Raw genomic sequence first — 18,789 nt, forward strand, 5'->3', positions numbered from 1 at the left:
TGGGGAGACTCCTGGAGCTGGGAGGCAGCTTTTCACCTCCCGGTCCGGGGTCTACCTGCGAGTAGCCGTGGTGCGGAGCCGCTCGCTCCACAAACCCGGGCTATGGGGAGGGCTACAGGAGCGGGTTAACCGCTCCAGAATCACCGGGTTTGCAGCTGAGCCCGGTGGTTCTGATGATCCACAAAAATTGGGCTAGTGGAGACTAGCCGGATTTTTGCTGATCGTCAGAATAGCCGCATTGTCTGTGAGGACTCCCGAGGAACAGGAGACATGCCTGCCAAAAAACCCCAGTGCAGATTATGAAGCAGTCGGACTGTGAGTGCATAGAAAAGGAGGTGGAGATTTAGAAAAGAATGTCGAATGTGGAGAGCCAGAATGCTGAGACAAGCCCAACTAGCTCTATTCAGACGTCTGAGCAAGTGTCACCCCAACCAGAACCAGCAGATCAAAATTCTCTCCTGAGTTCTGAACCTGCACAATATCTGGATTCAGTGTGTTAACGCTCTCATCCAAGCACTTTAAAAAGTGGTTAAATGAATTAATTTGGATGGATGGATGAATGTGCAGGCAGGCAGGCAGGCAGGCGGCAGAAGATGGCAGTCATTTTTCAAACTGTGATTGGATTTTTAAAAAACCCCAAACCCTTGTTCTAACTTTGGTCAGGGACTGAAAGCAGGCTGCTGATGCCATTTGTATTTCCAAACTTTCAGAGATATCTCCTATATTTTTCCTGATATTCTGAGAGCAATTTTGCTAATTGTTATGTCAGTCAATCTTTATTATGGTCATTGACCAGAAAAAAAGACAAAAAGACAAATAAAAGAAATTTAGAAATAAGCAAAGTAGTAAGTAAGATAAAATTCATAAACACATACTTATTAAGATAGCAATTAACATTAATAAAAAACAGCTGACTAATTATAGCACAGCTACTGAGTCCATTAGGCACAAAACAATGTTACTATCACATCAGATATAGCACAATTATCATTCTCATTATTATGCATACTCTTCTGCAAACTATGTGTTGTTAGTAACTTCCAGTCGAATCCTGCCGGCAGTATAACAAAACTTGGCAACCTTATATAATCTGGCTTCATTCTGATCAGCTAAAAGAAGGGTTACATTGGAAATATTGTCAAGGTCTGGATATGAAGCAAGTTCTGAAGAAATAAGCTTAAATCTGCTTAAATCTGCTATCTCTGAAAAGCTGTCAGTACAAGAGAACATGAGGCGTATCTTTGATCTCCCCCGATCCACAGGGACATACGCGATCTTTCTAGGGGATACCGTAATATCTGCCTTCTAGCATTGCTGTGCACAAAGTATTGCAATGAGCTAGTCATGGCTCTATGAAGTTTAGGCACAGTTAGTTGGGACAGATATTTAGCAGGGGATTGTCTCATAATCTGACTACCCAGAAATACATTAGCTGAAATAGCTCCCCAATCAGATTGATGTTCCATGTCAGAAATTCTTTCTCTAGCAGTGTCATACTTTAAAGTTAATATGGCAGTGGAGGAGAAACCATAATAGAACAGCCTTTCCTCCACTCTTTCCCCCCAAACTGAGTGATATGAATCTTTTAGTATTAATGGAGTTAGACCTTTAGGATTAAATATAAGCTTTAGCCAGTGATCAAAAATAGAAATCCAGGCCCTAGCCTCTAATTTAATCATCCCTGCTTCAAGGTGAAGGACCGCTCTAGGAACTCAACTGGGGACCTGAAATATGTTTTTTAGAAAGTTGGATTGAATAGCTTCCACTTTATTAAAGGGAGTATATATATCCAGCTTTATACCATACAATAACTGTGAACAAACCCTGGCATCAAATAATTTAATAGTTGCAGGGATGAATTGGGCACCTCTGGACCTATAGAAGGATTGAATTGAGTAGGAACTCTTTTTCGCAGTCTGAACAACATAATCTCTATGAGCTATTCGGGCACCTGAAGCCTGAAAGATTATTCCAAGGTATTTGAATTGGCTATCCTGCTCTAATCTGGATTGTTCAGTGACCATTTTTTCATAATACACATATATATTATTCCCTATTGCAGTCATTATTTCTTTTGTCCACAGGTATCTTGCCTTTGTTCTTGCTTTTCCATACCGTGGACCCCGTTTCCTTTCTTGTTACTGGAAGCTACAGGCAGGAGTTGAGGGCATGCCCTCTCTCCTACTGTTACTCCCCTGCAACTGGAACTCAGAGGCATGCTGACTAGCATGGTACTCAGAGACTGGAGGTTGCCAACGGCCCTCCGACTAGTAGCTGTTGATAGACCTCTCCTCCATGAAGTTATCCAAACCCTTCTTAAAGCCATCCAGGTTGTTGGCTGTCACCACATCTTGTGGCAGAGAGTTCCACAAGTGGATCACGCATTGTGTGAAAAAGTTCTTCTGTTTGTTGGTCCTAGATTTCCTGGCAATCAATTTCATTGGATGACCCCTGGTTCTAGTGTTATGGGAGAAGGATAAGAATTTCTCTCTATCCACTTTCTCCACACCATGCATGATTTTATAGACCTCTATCATGTCTCCTTGCAGTCATCTTTTTTTCTAAACTAAAAAGCCTCAGATGTTGTAGTCTTGCCTCATAAGAAAGGTGTTCTAGGCCCTTGATCATCTTGGTTGCCCTCTTCTGCACCTTTTCCAGCTCTACAATGTCCTTTTTAAGATGTGTTTACCAGAATTGTATGTAGTACTCCAAGTGTGGTAGCACCATAGTTTTGTATAAGGGCATTACAATGTTAGCCGTTATATTTTCAGTCCCCTTCCTAATGATCCCTAGCATGGAATTGGCCTTTTTCACAGCTGCCACACATTGAGTTGACACTTTCAACGAGCTGTCCACCACGACCCCAAGATCCCTTTCCTGGTCAGTCACCGACAGCTCAGATCCCATCAGTGTATACTTGAAGTTGGGGTTTTTGTCCCAATGTGCATCACTTTACACTTGCCAATATTGAACCGCATTTTCAACTTTGTCGCCCACTCCCCCAGTGTGGAGAGATCCTTTTGGAGCTCCTCGAAATCTGTTTTGGATTTCACTACCTGAAAGAGTTTGATATCATCTTCAGATTTGGCCACCTCACTGCTTACCCCTAAGACAAGGTCGCCTTCTCTCTGGTTGGGTCTAACCTCAACTTGAGAAACCAGGGAGAGGTATGAATCCAGAAATACTCCCAGACTGCAAACCTGGGAACCAGACTGCAAACCTTTTGGGGATGTGTGACCCCATCTAGAAGAGGTAGATCAAAATCGTCTCTGGAGTCCTGACCCTGCACAATAAGTACCTCCATCTTATCTGGATTCAGCTTCAGTTTATTCTCCCTCATCCAGCCCATTACTGCTTCCAGGCAGACATTTAGGAAGGATATGCCAGCTCCTGAAGAAGTCAACATGGAGAAGTAGATCTGGGTGTCATTGGCGTACTGGTAACACCCAGCTCCAAATCCCCTGATGATCTCTCCCAGCTGTTTCATGCAGATGTTAAAAAGCATAGGAGAAAGTATGGAGCCTTGAGGGACAGCATACTTAAGCTCAGATTTCGAAGAGCAACAATCTCCAATCGACACCATCTGGAATCTGTCTAAGAGGTAAGAGTGGAACCATTGTAAAAGAGTGCCTCCCACCGAGGCACGGGTTTGAAATGGGTCTAGATCAGGGATTCTCAAACTTGGGTCCTCAGGTGTTATTGGACTTCAACTCCCATAATCCCCAGCCTCAGTGGCCTTTGGTTGGGGATTATGGGAGTTGAAGTCCAATAACACCTGAGGACCCAAGTTTGAGAATCACTGGTCTAGATCATCAGTTTCCTCCAAGACTTCCTGGAGCTAAGAGGCCACCACCTTTTCAATTACCTTGCCCAGCCATGGGAGGTTGAAAACAGGCCTATAATTGCTCAACTCTGAGGGATCTAATGCAGGCCTCTTTAGAAGAGGTCTAATGATTGCCCCCTTAAGACAAGGAGGCATCCTGCCCTCCCTCAGAGAAGCATTTATTTGCTGTCGCACCCAGCATATGCAGTTCCTCCCCAGTGGAGGTATGAATAATATTCTTCTTCTTCTTCTTCTTCTTCTTCTTCTTCTTCTTCTTCTTCTTCTTCCACTTTATGCAGCAGTGCTGTTTTTATCTGCGATTTGTACAATGTTATATTTCTAACGAGACGTGCTTTTGCTATTGCTTTTACTAATCTCTTATTACTTGTTCCTTTTGCTATGTAATACACTTACAGAACCTTTTCCTTGAAAGCAGTGCCTAACTTGACCTATTCATTTCTGTGGGACTTCTGCTGACAAATTCATTCAGGATGTCAGCCAATTATGTGGCCAAAATCAGGAGCAACCCAACACTGGCATTGCCCCACTGCAGGTGGAAATAATCAACACCTTCCAGCTAGTCCACAAGTCACCTGGGTTCTTCCAAGTCCAGAAAAGGCTGCTTCTGGGGCACTGCTTCCAAGGCTGCTCCCTGGTTATCCTCCCCATCTTCAGCCTGCAGACGGAGGAGGGCAGCTACAAAGAGAAGAGAGAGGAAATTCATGGCTGGAGACTCACGGACATCACTGGAAAGAGTCACAAAGATGAACTTGAAATAATGATGCTTTGGAGGAAAAAAATTCCACTCCTATATAAAGAGGGTAGCTCATTGGAAGGAAGCCAAGACACAGAGGATAACCAATAAGAAGGAAACCAAGATTGCCTTTTTAAGTGCTCTATTCATTTCCCTGGAATTTCCACCCCTTCTAGCTGCGCTAGATGGATGACTGATTTTAAAAAATCTAGCTAAGCATTTATTTTTAGGGATCGAGTACACCTTTTGGATGTTACCCCTCATCTCAAGGTCATTTCATCAGAATTGCAGCTCCTCTGCTGTTATCAATGCTATTACCACCCTTGCTCGCCATCTGCTGGTTTGTTGATCCACTCACTGGCAGAGGCGTAACTAGGGAAAATGGCGCCCGGGGCAAGCACTGAAATTGCGCCTCCCCCCACTCTCCTTCCCCCCGGCTGCCCCCGGAAATATGGAAATGTGTCACAGTCATAGTCAAATGTGGGTTGTGGGCTGCATCCGTGCAAGTATACTGGGACAGGAAAAAGGAAACATGAGGCTACAAGGCTCTTTAGAAATATATATTTTAAAGAAATGTCTTGCATACTAACAGCCTAAGTTTGCAGTCCTCATGGCCAGAAAATAAATGCTTTTAAACATAGTAATAGGTTTTGTGTCCCAAAATGGAAAAGACAAGACAGGTATTCTAGTCTTTTCCATCATAGATATTCTAGTCTATTCAAGATTTATGCTTATATTATAATAGAGACTTAAATTATAATAGACATATATTCTAGTCTATCATAGATATTCTATGTTTATTAATTCTATAATAATGTCTATTTGTAGCACACTTTACGTTGGTTGTATTCCTGGAAAACTCAATGGCCACATTCAGCCACCATTATTTGAGACATGATCTCCTCCTCTTTCTGCTTCCCTCTCATACACAGTCTTAATAAATAACCTCCTGGTTTAATTAAATCACCGTTTGCCTATGCACCTGAACAGCAAAACTGAGGTTTGGGCCCTTCATATACCAGAATTGCAAACCACACTGTGTGATCCTAGTTTGGAGGGCTTACTCAGCAGTTTATTGGATGTAAGCTGTGAATGTGAATGCATCCAATTGGATTGAACGTAAGGGCAAGTTATGGTTTGATTATGTAGGAAGCTGTCTACAGAGTCAGATATTGGTCCACCTAGCTCACTATTGCCCACACTGACTGGCAGCAGCTCTCCAAGGTTTCAGGCAGGAGTTTCTCCCAGCCCTACCTGGAGGTAGGGATTGAACCTGGGATCTTCTGCATGTTATTTGCAATTACATCTGACTTGCTTGAAATAAATACACATAAATAAATACCCCCCAACATACATCTGACTTGCTTGAAATAAAAACACAGGCAAATCAAAAAGATCATGAATAAGTAGGGGTGAGATTTTTCTTTGTTTTAAAAAAGCCTTCCCAATTTCCTCTTATTTTTAAAACTCTCTCAAAGGAAAATATAAGTTTAATATGTAAAACAAAATACACATTGAATGAAAAACCGTGATTAACTTTTTAAAAACTATTAAGTATGTAATTAGAAGGATTCCATTACATTAAGATACCAATTTCTTTAAAGCCAGAAATAATACCTACTAAAACTTTAATTATTTAAACAAGGAGAGAAAAAGGCATGTTATCTTCCCTAACAAAGATTAAAATCAATTTAATTGGTTCTCCACTGCCTTGACATGATTCTCGCTGTGAGTCAAGCAACCAAAAAAGGAAATTAATATCTCAGCTGTTAATCAAGTGATATTTGTGCACTCTATCTTATTAAAGCTACAGGGGCAGAAAGAAAAACTTCCCATTGCTACTTTTTGGACCAATTTGTTCACACTGTATTAAATGGGATTTCCCCCCCTTCAAAAATATAGATGCTGTACTTATGTTTTGGAGACAGAACATCTACAATATGCACCAAATGAACAAGGCTGAAAATGTTGTAGACTGTATGTTGCTAATAAAAATCTGCTATAAAGAATAAACCTAGTATTAGTCCAGACAGACTGAACATTATTCAAAAATTATATTAATGAGTTCCAAATTAAATTTGCCACCCCACCCCCCATGCTAAGGGATGATCCAGAAGTTGTAATTACTAGCAGAGCTGCAAAGATCTTGTGTACTAGTACTACTAGTTTCCTTTTGCAATCCCACCTCTGCAAAAGGAAACTCATGCATGCCAGCCAGGAGAGTGACTTGTGACTCCACTTGCATTGCATGAGTTTCCTTTTGCAGAGGTGGGATTGCAAAAAGGAAACTGGGCAATGCAAGTGGAGCCACAAGTCGCTCTCCTGGCTTGCATTGCGTGAGTTTCCTTTTGCAATCCCACCGGGACTCACACAATGCAAGCCAGAAACACATTGCAAGCCAGAAACACAATGCAAGCCAGAAACTCACACAATGCAAGCCAGGAGAGCGCCACTGGCTCCACCTGCAGGCAGCTACCCTCGGTTTAGGGGTGGGGGTGGGGGGTGAAGCCTGCTATGCAAAGCACAGAAGAGCTAAAAGGAGGACGTTATGCAAGGGAGTAGGGGCATTCTCTCTCACACAACACACACACAGGGGAGAGAGAGAGATTTGAGCAATGAAACTTACTTTGTTAATGCAGAACAGAAGAATAAAATGCAGCCAGAGGGCAGTGTGGTGGGCAAACGGCAGGCAGGCAGAGTCAGGGAACGTCCCCAGCAGCAGCAGCTCTCGCAAGCTACTCCGCTCCACTCCTCCTGCGTGCAGCAAGCAGGGAGGGAGGAACTGAGACAACCAGCATGGTGGGCATGTGTTCTCCGGCAGCCAATGGGAGCTCCCGCCCACCGGAGAGCTCCGTAATGACAAAAAAAAAATTCACACACATTTTTTTTTGCCAAAAGCAGGGGACTGGCAGGGGCACTTTTTGGCACCCCCTCCCAAGTGGCGCCTGGGGCACGTGCCCCCCTGCCCCCCCTATCGTTACGCCCCTGCAGATGGAACATTCTGGCCAAGATGTTTAATAGGAGCGCCTTGAGCCCAGGAGAGAAAGGACAGGACATTCTTGGAACAATTCCATCTGCATTTGTGAGATGATTCAAATATTTCCGGACATCATACTAGGTTTTGGTTTCTGATTTAAGCTTCATTGGCACTTCAGCCCAAAGACTAGTCGTGGGTGATTGGTAGGGATGTGTGAATCGATTTGGGTACAAATTGTTTTGTACCTGAAGCTAACTGAATTAAGTGATTTGGAGACAGAACAAATCACCCCTGTGGTCCAGTGGCTAGATTCGGGTCCAAATCAAATCATGCCTCGTTTGATTGAAATCATTTCAAATTTTTGATTCCTCCATTTAATTTCCCCAGATTCCCAGCTTTTATTTAAAAAAGAAAGCTAAGCTCCGGCCCTAGTAGAAGTGGAGTTATGGAGCAAAATGTGTGGTCACGATTTTACAAGTCCTCAAGGAATCCCTATGAGGATTCATTACACACTTTCATTTCTTCTGTTCGTTTTGACCATCTTTGGACAGTGCCAACTGTCAACTGCCATGTGCCAACTACACCCCCCTCCCACCCACTAAGCAGTGGTGTACTTCTCAGTATATTTTCTAGGAATTTTGAGGACAAAATATTAGATACAAAGAATCTAAACACCTTAATATTCCTAAAAAATGAAATGAGTACCCCACTGCCTTGCAGGTGGGGGCAGGGGTGTAGTTGGCACATGGCAGTTGACAGTTGGCACTATCCAATTACAGTCCAAATGAACAGAAGAAATGAAGGTGTACCATGAATCCACATAAGGATTCAAAGCTATTGCTTAGCTTTTTTTTTTTTTTTTTAATGAAATCTGGGGATCCATGTTAAGGTTAGGATAGGGCGACTTGAAATCTGCATTATTTCCTATGGTGGAAATATACAAAATCAATAAAAACCTTAAAAAATACATTAAATATCAACCCAGTGCCCCATTGACTTGAAATTGGTGGATGGTGGCCCCCATCGGGACCTACTGACCACCCACATCTGGTGCCCTTAGGACCTTTATAAGTGCTCCAAATAAATCAAAAACCAAATTGAATCAAATCCAAATCAAATCTGGGTGATTCGGGAGGACAGATTCAAATATAAAACAAATCTGGGGTGATTTGATTCAGGCCCAAATGAAATAAGAAAAGAATCCATTCTTGCACATCCCTAGTAATTGGCTTCATGTCGGAGTATATTTATTTGTGACTCATGTGTGATTCTTCTACCCTCTGTAGTTCTCACACAGTCTCTCAGGGGTCCATCTAGTCACGATTCTTGTCCTCAAGAGGAATGAACCCGCAGAAGGACTCGACTTAAAATGGCACCTGGACAGGAGCACTTGGATCCAATGGGCTCTCTGATTGGATGGTTTCCTCCATCCGAAATGCCTACGCTCTTGCGGGCTCCCTTCAGACTTTTCAGGCCTTTCAACTTCACCATGGTGAAAGGTTAATTGATTAATAGTGGAGACTGACCCACTCAAATGTGTCATCCACCTCCCTCAAGGAAGTTATAATAAGTTTTGAGCAATTAAACTATCTCAAGTTAACACGAGCATGTGTGGCCCTTTTGTTAGTTAGCCCTGGGGAGAAGCAGGGATGGATATCTTTGAATGTAGCTGCACCTGAGCTAGGCCAGACCACAAGAAGCTGGACAGATTGGAGAAGCCCAGTGAGTGCAGGTGCTGCTTTTATAGATGCTGTGACTGTGAGTAGATTTGAATACCTGCCTTGCTGTTGCTCCCCAGAGGACCCACTCCTTACTGCTGAAGACTGTGTGGGTTTACTTCTTAAAAGACTCTCTTGTGTTCAACAAGTCTTACTCCCCGGTGAGTGTGGGAAGGACAGCAGCCTCAGTCAGTGGGAATGATTGGAAATATTTCTAAAAAGGGAAGAACATATCCTCACCTGGATCCCTTTTCTATAAAGGAAAGAACAAAACCTTACCTGGATTTGGGAAAAGCACCAAGCAGGCAATGAAGAGCAGACAAGGATGCTTCATAGCAGTGGAAATTCGGCACTAGATCTCAGAGGATGTTTGATCAGAGAAGAAGAGATACCAAGGGTGACTGGAGGGAGGATTTCTGTGCCTTTTATACCATTTCTGGAACTGGAATATGATGTCCTCTTGCAGCTGTGGCACTTCTATGCTAAATTTCAACTTTATTTTTAAAAAGGGTATGCAACATACTGTGCTTTGTTTGGAGGGACTGTTCTACTGTACTCGGAACACCTGGGCACAAACATGTGGAGCCTTGGGCATATTTGTAATATCGCCAAATTGAAATTATTTTACTAATATAAAAAACCTCTTTTAATAACAATTTTTTCATGTTCTGCAGTGGAAAGAAGAATCTTTCTGCATCCCTACCTGTGGGGTGCCTCATGAGAAGTGAAATGTCAGGTGTGAAGCCTGCACCAGAGCTTTAGAGCAGACAATCTCCCATTTTCTTTCTCATATTGCCCCTTTGTGGGTATCTCCAAAGCAACAATGCAACTCCCGCTCCCCACTGCAAACCCATCCTGTCACTTTGGCTTTCGATCTGGAGGGGACAAGCAGGAGGAAGGGGAGAGGAAGCCAGCCCTCCCCCCGAGAGAAAGCTTGCAAAACCTTTTATAAACAATTGAGTTTTCATACACAGAACGGAGTTTGTTGCAAATGAACAAGTGTCAGGCAGGAAGCCTGCTGCAGCGGCGCTGCCTTTGCCAGATCAAAAACCAAAGCGACAGCCTACAGCCCAGTCTCTGGTTCATGCAAAAATTAATTAATAGATAAAAGCGTAACAGTCTGTCCAATCTTGCAGAGTGCATGATTGGCATGGCATCTTGATATCTTCTCTGCCATGTATTTTATTATTTATTTGTTTGTTTCTTAAACCATTGAGAAAGAGAGAGAAAAGACTTGGATTCTTGCTTGCTTTCTATAAAAGGGCAAGAGAGCCACTCCACAAGTGGCTGATGAGTTCTATTCAATGTGGCAACCACGTTTATGGTTGCAGTTCCAGAATAGTTACTTGCACCTAAAGCACTGCTTTTAGCAGAAAAAAAAGTGTAATCCAATAGTGGCTATTGGACCACTATTGCCCCTTGCACCACCAAAGCTCCTCCCTTCAATGCTGCTTGTTAATCAATTTATGTGTCTTCATCTGAATCTTAAGCATGTGCTGAGATTTCACAGCAACACCTGCTTCCATGCACAGCAATGATTGAGAAGTGTGGCAGAGTGGTTAGAAAAGTGAAGCAGACTGCATAGGGGGCAAGCCTTCGTTGAAGTTCCTTGTGGACATATTTAGATTCCTATAAAGTGGTCTGGGGTTTCACTGGAGAGCAGAAGTGAACAGGTACTCAGCAAAAATTCTCAGAATGTATTTAGAGGAAGACCTATAAAAGTATTAAGAAGTAGAGATGTGCAAAATGATTCAGCTACAAAATGATTTGTACCCGTATCTGGCTGATGCAGATGATTTGTGGACAAAAGATAGCACCTCCATCCTCATTTGCCCAGATTCGGGTACAAAACAAATCACCCCAGATTCGGACCAGAAAAATTCAGAAAAATTCAGAAAAATTCAGAAATCCATTTTTTAGCCAGCATGGGTTGGATGGTAGTTCCCAATGGGTGGAAGCTATCATCCAAATTTCAAAGTAATTAGGCAGTGGGTTGATTTTTAAAGAATTTTTGAAGTTGGCATGTCTTTGGGCAGATTCGGAGCAGAAAAGGAGTTTCAGGGCAGAAGAGTGGGTGAATTGCTCTGGGCCATCCTGGTGCCCCCCACATGCTGAAATCCCCAGGCGGCTGAAATATCTATTATTCCCTATGGGGAAAAGCTGAAAGCTTAAAAATTATCTAACCATCACCCCTTTGCCCAAATTTCTTTGAAATTTGGATGATAGCTTCCACACATTGGGCACTACCACTCAGCCTACTCATTTGCCCCTGAGAACCCTCTATTGCTCTGAAACATTTCAGATTTGGTTTTGGAAAATTCGGGTACACATCAAATCTGGGATGATATGGAGAAGGCAGATTCGGACCCCAAACAAATAGGGAGTGATTCAATTCAGGTACAAATTGAAATGAAAACAATCGATTTGTGCACATCCCTATTAAGAAGGGATATTCTTTTCCCCTTTGTTTTTGATGATAGCTCTACCAAATCAAGTTGCAAAATAAAATGGTCAAAGGAAGTAGAAAGTGAGATATCTATGTTCTATGACTCTCCCGAATGTTGAAATCTATATAACTCTATTGTGCAAGCACATTTGGGGGCGCAAATCGTTACTGCTTATGGAAAATTAGAAGATGCTCTTATACAAAAGTTTTCATGTTTCAGCAAGTTACAGTCTTCACATGCTGCTCATATGTAAGAGGCCAACTAATAATTGGTTTGACTCACGCTGTAGGACATTTTGTAAACAATTGAAGAGTTTTTACAGAAAGTATAGATCTCGGGCTCAGAACAAACTCTCCCACCAATCTATTTTCAGATAAACAAAGCATATAAAAGCACTCTCAAATTTGCAAAGCATCAAGCCTCATGAAATGCCTGGAATAAGCTTATAATGGCTACAAATAATAAAGATAGCCACACTTTTTGGAGAATTGTTTCTCTAAAAGCTGAGTTAACATGCCTTGTAGGACTTGGACTAGATCGTGGGAAACCCACTTTTTTTAACTGTTTATAATGATGCACAGTCTAGCCAGGTGTTTGACCACCTCTGACTGATGTGTTACCCCATTGGCCCCCTGTTAGTCCTGCAGAAATAACAAATTTAGTAGGACGTTTAAAAATTGGAAAAGCCCCTGGTCCAGACATTATTCTTCCAGAACTATTAAAAGATAATATAGAATGGCAGGCCTTAGTTTTAGCCAATTTATTTGCATCTATTAACAGCACAGGAATTATACCAGAGCAATGGAAAACAGCAATAGTTGTTCCCATATTTAAAAATGGTTCTCATCTGGATCCCACTAATTATAGGCCCATAAGCTTGTTGTCCGTGGTTGGTAAGCTATATGCTCTTTATCTATTGGATAAGCTTGAGGCATGGATCTCAGAGAACCAGGTTCTTGGGATTGAGCAAGCAGGTTTTAGAGCAGGCCCCTCTACTCTTGATCACTGTATGATCCTGTCTCATCTCGCGAAGAAATATTCTAGTGGCTTAAAGGCAAACTTTTTGTTGCTTTTATGGATTTAAAATCTGTGTTTGATTCCATTTGCAGACACTTATTATGGTCCAAACTTGAAAAAACTACAATAGATAAGAGACTGTTATTTCTGATGATGCAGCTTTATTCCATATCTTCGTTACGGGTTAGGTATGCCACTAATGGGGCTCTAACTGATTTGAATCCTTCTACTGTGGGGTCAGACAGGGTTGTGTCTTGGCTCCTACATTGTTTAATCTTTTTATTAATGATCTGGCCCAATGTCTGGAAAAGGTGGATTCACATGCACTGGAGCTGTCTGATAAACGAGTGCCAGCGTTATATGTGGATGACGCGGCTGTATTATCTCAAACTAGACTAGGTTTGTAAAGATTGCTGTATGCTTTTGTCTGCTATTGCAACAATAACAAGTTAGTTATCAATTATAAAAAAATCAGAGGTCCTGTTTTTTTCGAAATCCAGGAAATTATATAAATGGGTAGTAAATCAGAACCATATTGAGCAGGTGTACAAATTTAAACATTTAGGCTTCCCTCCCCAGTATAATCTTAACTGGAATACTCACAGGCTGTCCTCCATCCATATAGCCCATAAAACTCTTAGTGCCTTTTTGCACTTCTGCTATTCTAGAGGAGGCCAGTATATACCTATGGCACTCCAGGTATTTCAGGCTAAGATTGTGGCACAATTACTTTTTGGAGCCTCGCAATGGATACAGGGGGTAACAATTGAATTGGAGAGAGTACAGTCTATATTCCTAAGAACAATCTTTGCAGTGCCTAGGTGTGTGTCATATTCTGTTCTTTGCCTGGAATCTGGGTCTTTCCCTATAGCCTGTAAAGCTTGGGAATTTACTTTTGCTAGAAGGATTAAACTCTGTTTAGAGATTCGGGAATTTTCTTTCTTCCATTATTTATGGTTGGACTCTAATCCAAACCCCTGGCTATCTTATGTAAACAACAAAATGATGCAGTTGGGACTACTTACTCTGGAGAATAATAAGGTGAAGGAAATACTATTTCTATGGTTACATGACATTGAACATCAGGAACGTTCGTCTTCAGCTAACAGGACCTACTCTCCCCTATATTTTGGGATTTCCCCCCCATGGGAGATAGAGGTGCAAATTATCTCACAACGATTCACTTTTAAAAAGTTTTGGGTTGCATTTGCTTGGGCTCACTTAAATGTGCTGCCCTCCTCTCTTTTGGAAAGGAGGTTCGCTAAGGATTCTTCAGTGACAGTTCTCTGCCCCTGAGACTCTGGCCTCCTGGAAACTGTTACCCACGTTCTGTTATATTGTTCTTTGTATCGAGGTATTAGAGAAGAACTTATTTCCCCCGTTAAGTAGATTTCCTGGAAGGTGTGAGCTTTTTAATAGACAATATTGCCTTGCAGATACAAGCTGTGAGATCACAAAAGTGGTGGCCAATTTATTTTATATTGCTATGAGATTAAGGTCTTAGTTTTAGGAGCTGTTTTACTGTTTTCAAAGTAATCTATCCTGAATGCTTGTACACCGTTTTCTTGTGTTTTGTTATCAATTACTATTTGTGTATATTAGTTATATTAATTATTCTCATTTTTATCTCTTGGCTGGCCAACGGCTGTAATAAAAACTGATTGATGAGAAATGAAAATATCGATTTGTGCACATCCCTATGAAGAAGCAGCACTGAAGAGGTGAGGAAATGGGCTGCTGCAGAGCATCTAAGAACCACTTTTGATTTGCTGATAGCAGTGTTTTTGGTGCCTAGAGCAACTTTGGAGTTGCAAATGAATTAGTTTGGGACTGTGGACTGCAGAAGTTCTAGTCAGTAGGGGACTTTGCTTCTCTGCTCTTTCTTGACAAAATGCCATTTTGTTCATAAACCTGGATCATAGTTAATGTAATAACCATCAGCCATGTATACAGCATTTGGAAAAAAGGAAGAAGAAGAAGAAGAAGAAGAAGAAGAAGAAGAAGAAGAAGAAGAAGAAGAAGAAGAAGAAGAAGAAGAAGAAGAAGAAGAAGAAGAAGAAGAAGAAGAAGTCTCAGATGATTGGTTTTCTTCCCCCTAAGTATGCTCTTTATGGTTTTCTGGAGGCCTGGTTTTTGTTAGGCATCGCCCCCAAGAAGCCATCTAGGGATATGTGAACTATTCCTGTGAGAAGACATTCAAGAGGCAAGAACTGTATATTGGAGAGGAATTCTCTGAAGCATTCTCATCCCTCCAGCTGCAGCCTATCCAATGGGAGGGGGAGCCATTGGTTGGATTATATCCCCAGCTATGTCTAGTAGGGAGAAGGTAGAAAGGGCATGGTAAGGTGGGAGAGAAAAGCAGAAAAGTTACAGGATAGCAGCTGTCCCAGGCAAACCGGGACGAGGAGGTGACATCAGCAGGGATTAAGCAAAGGAGCTGGGAAGGAGTTGGGGCAGAAGGGAGAGTTTGGGAGAAAGCCAGCAGGAGTGAGCAATCCCTTCCCTGTCTGTGAACAAGTCCTGCAAGCAGCATGGAGATGGACAGATAGCTCTGGGAGAGAACCTTCCTCTCTCTCTTTCTGGGTGTTCTGCAGTAATGGTGCAGTCTAGAGTGCCAGTTCTGGCACCTGATACTCGCACACCTCACTGTGGAGTCTTGGACAAAGGAACTGCCAAGGAATTCTTTGTTCTACTAAACTGGATCTTTTGAAATGAGCAGTTAATAGCCAGATGTAAGAGTGGGTGGACTCCTCTTTCATTTCTATATTGGAGTCACCAATCCAGCTAATTCCCTTCTGTAATGGGATTTTCTATGTTATTTCTGGGCTTCTGGGCTTTCCTGAGTGTCTCCTATGCACAGAACAACCAAACATGCTTGATTGGTTGGCAATCTGTAATCTTTTGAATCTCCTTATGTCAATATTGGATGGACAGCTGGTCATATAGATGCTGGAGAGAAGGCGTTTAATCTTAAATTTGGAGATCCCTGGAATGCCAGGAAAAAGTCATATTTGTTGTTATGCATCTCAAGAGGACTTCATAGAGCCTTACACTTAAGCGCCTGTTCACCCCTCCAGGTTCTCCTGCATTCACATACCAGGCACCTTTAACCCTTTCTTTGTGTCAAGGGATTTTCTCTGCTTGCTGGCTGTTTCTTAAGGGGTCAGCCAGAGTGGCTTACTGCTAATGAGGACAGGGTTGGGGGTAATTTGACATAGGGGGTACTCTTAACAATCTCCACACAGAGAGAAGTGTCATAGCTGCCATGAGCAGATTATGAATATTGACCTCTCTCTCTCTCTCTCCCCCTCATACATTCATATATAGAATTATAATTTTATTGATATCCCATCATTCTTACCTGCTTGAATTATCAGAGGAAATTAGATGGGTTCCCAGGCAGTGTCCCACACAGGCATTAGCCAGAGTTAGACATTGTTTCAGCCAGTTTCCTGCCTTGAATGTCTCTAGACCAGACCCTAATCCCATCATGGCCCAACGGCTTCCAGAAGCTCCAACTGGCCATTGGTTTTCAAGCCTTCTTCCTTTTAATAGCCCAGCTGGTTTGTCTCCCACAAGGGCTCCAGCAGATCTAGGACACCCTACTGGGGGGCAGATCTATCCCTAGAACCTGACTCTCCATTGTAGTTGGATTTGAGGCTCCCCTGGGGCACTTATTCTGCTTCCTCAGGCAACCAAACGTACATCATCTTGTTGTACTTGCTCATGTCTTGACAGTAGAGCCAATGGTGGAGGAGACGCACTCTGTACTGTAGGACAAAGAGGAAACAGCCCGTGGAAATAGCATACTGCCTGCTTTGTGTTCCCACCAAAATTTGAATACGTCTGCACTGGTTCTGATGTTTAGTCAACTGTTATGAGAGGACACTACTGAGCCCCTTGGGAATCTTGTTGGCACAATAATAAACCAGGCAGTATCCCAGGAAAGTCACACCCACAGTTGTAAGAATCCACTTTAAATATATATATATTATTGAATACAGCATGAGGCTTGAATCACATGAACACACAGGGCATTCCTACATGACATGTCATTTTCTTTATTGAGCAGGGAGCTACTGGCCCTATGCGAAACCAACTCAGCATTCCCCAGCAGTTGTTGGGCAGACCTTGCTTAGCTAAGGGGACAAATCATGCTTGCTACCACAAGACCAGCTCTCCTTCCATGTTGATTTCTAGTCTCTCCTTCTAGTTGATTTCCTGAGCAGCCTAAGCAGTTAACATTATTTTATTGAGAGGGCCATAGAGTTAAGTGCATGGCATGCTTGATTTTTGAGGCTAATTTAGCTCTGGTGCATGTCTCTAAAGGATACTGAAGAATCATATAATAAATAACATTTCCATAAAAAAACAATGGGCAAAGCCACTTAAAAGTTACACATTATTTCACACTTTTTTAAAAAAGACATCTTTAGTGAGATGTTGGTAATATGCACATTTTTAAAAAGATGATTTGCTTGCAGCTTAATCATTTCAAAGATCAATGAGGAATCAATTAGGAATAATTTCACCAACTGTTAATGCTGGTGACAAGTAGCATGGAGGGCAGGGCTGGATGGGGGGGGGGTTTGAAAAGAGACTGTTCTAGTTCTGTGGGCCTCTCTGGGAAGCATGGAACTCTCTTCATAAGAATCCCCCTCATCTGCACCGAGTGTCTCAACTCTTTAAACCACACAGAACTCAGTTTGATTTGTATCCTTCAAGTTACCGGAATAGGTTGCCAGGTGAAGAGATTTTTCTCATGGCCTTTATTGTGTCATTATTTATGGGTCCATCATTTGAAATGAGCAATTATTAGGTGGCAGCCAACAAGGTTTTCCAACTTTGGGGGACAACTACTTCTTGACAATTAACCTACTGACTTCAATTGCACCATTACAACATAAAAAATGGACAAGGTTGCCCCAGGCTCATACATCAAAGATCTCCTAGCCTGACACTTCTGAGGGTTTCTTCTTCCCATGAAAGCTCAGTACTTATTGAAATATCAACCATGAGGATCCTTTACTCTTTACTTTGCCAGGGCCTTTCTCCTCTTCCAGATTTCCCCAGGTAAGGACAAAAAAGTGGGGTAAAATGGGATTCCCTATCACCGCCAAACAAAAACATGTATTAAGGTTGTTCACATGACCAGACTGGGGTAGGCTAGGGGGAAGGAAGGCTCCTACCTGCCTCCTCCCAGATGATCAAGAGCTCCTTTTGGTTCTGCCAATCACAAGCCCAGATGACTGATGTGTCAGCTATTGGCAGAACCTGGGTCAGGAGGAGGAAATCTTCCAATATCCCACAATGCATTGCATAGGAAGAAAAGAGGCAGCCCACGCCAGTGTATGAAGACTCCTCCCTCTGGCCTCTCAAGCCACAGCACTCTATGACCACCAGCCCCAGAAGCAGCAAAAGCCACCACAGGAACCCACACAGATGTTTTAAGCCACCACAGGAACCCACAAAGCAGATGTTTTAAGTAGCCCTCAGTGGGTCTTTCTGTCCTACCTTGGGTAAGGACAGGGTAGAAAATCTGGAAAGCCCAACTTGACAGGTGCTGGGCAGGAGAAGTTTCCGAGGCTGCAGAGCAGCTTCAGTACCCCAATTAATCCTCTCCTACCCAGAAAGGGCTGGTCGTAAGAACAACCAGGTTGTTTTATGCAGGGATTAAAGATGGAACAACTTTTTTTAAAAAAAATTAGGTTCATTAGATTCCAGTCTGCTCAATCCACATGCTCAGGGTGGGTAACATAAGATGGAGCTCTCACTCATTTTTTAAACCCACACCTGGAAACTTGGTTTTTTGCACACATGTAGGACTTCCGACTCCCAAGTAAGCCCATTGGTTATATTGGATATTTCCCAACATTTTCAGGCCACAGGACCCATAATAACAAAACATTTCACATCCCAACCCTGGCGTCCTGTGTGATGGCTTGACTTACTGAGAATGTGACGCATTAGCAAAGAAAAATGAACACTTTAAACCCCACACTAAAGAAAATCCATACTTCAGCATCTGAGTTATTGGCATTCGGGCTGAAAAG

Source organism: Hemicordylus capensis, chromosome 1 (genome assembly GCF_027244095.1).
Source record: "Hemicordylus capensis ecotype Gifberg chromosome 1, rHemCap1.1.pri, whole genome shotgun sequence".
NCBI classification, from domain to species: domain Eukaryota; kingdom Metazoa; phylum Chordata; class Lepidosauria; order Squamata; family Cordylidae; genus Hemicordylus; species Hemicordylus capensis.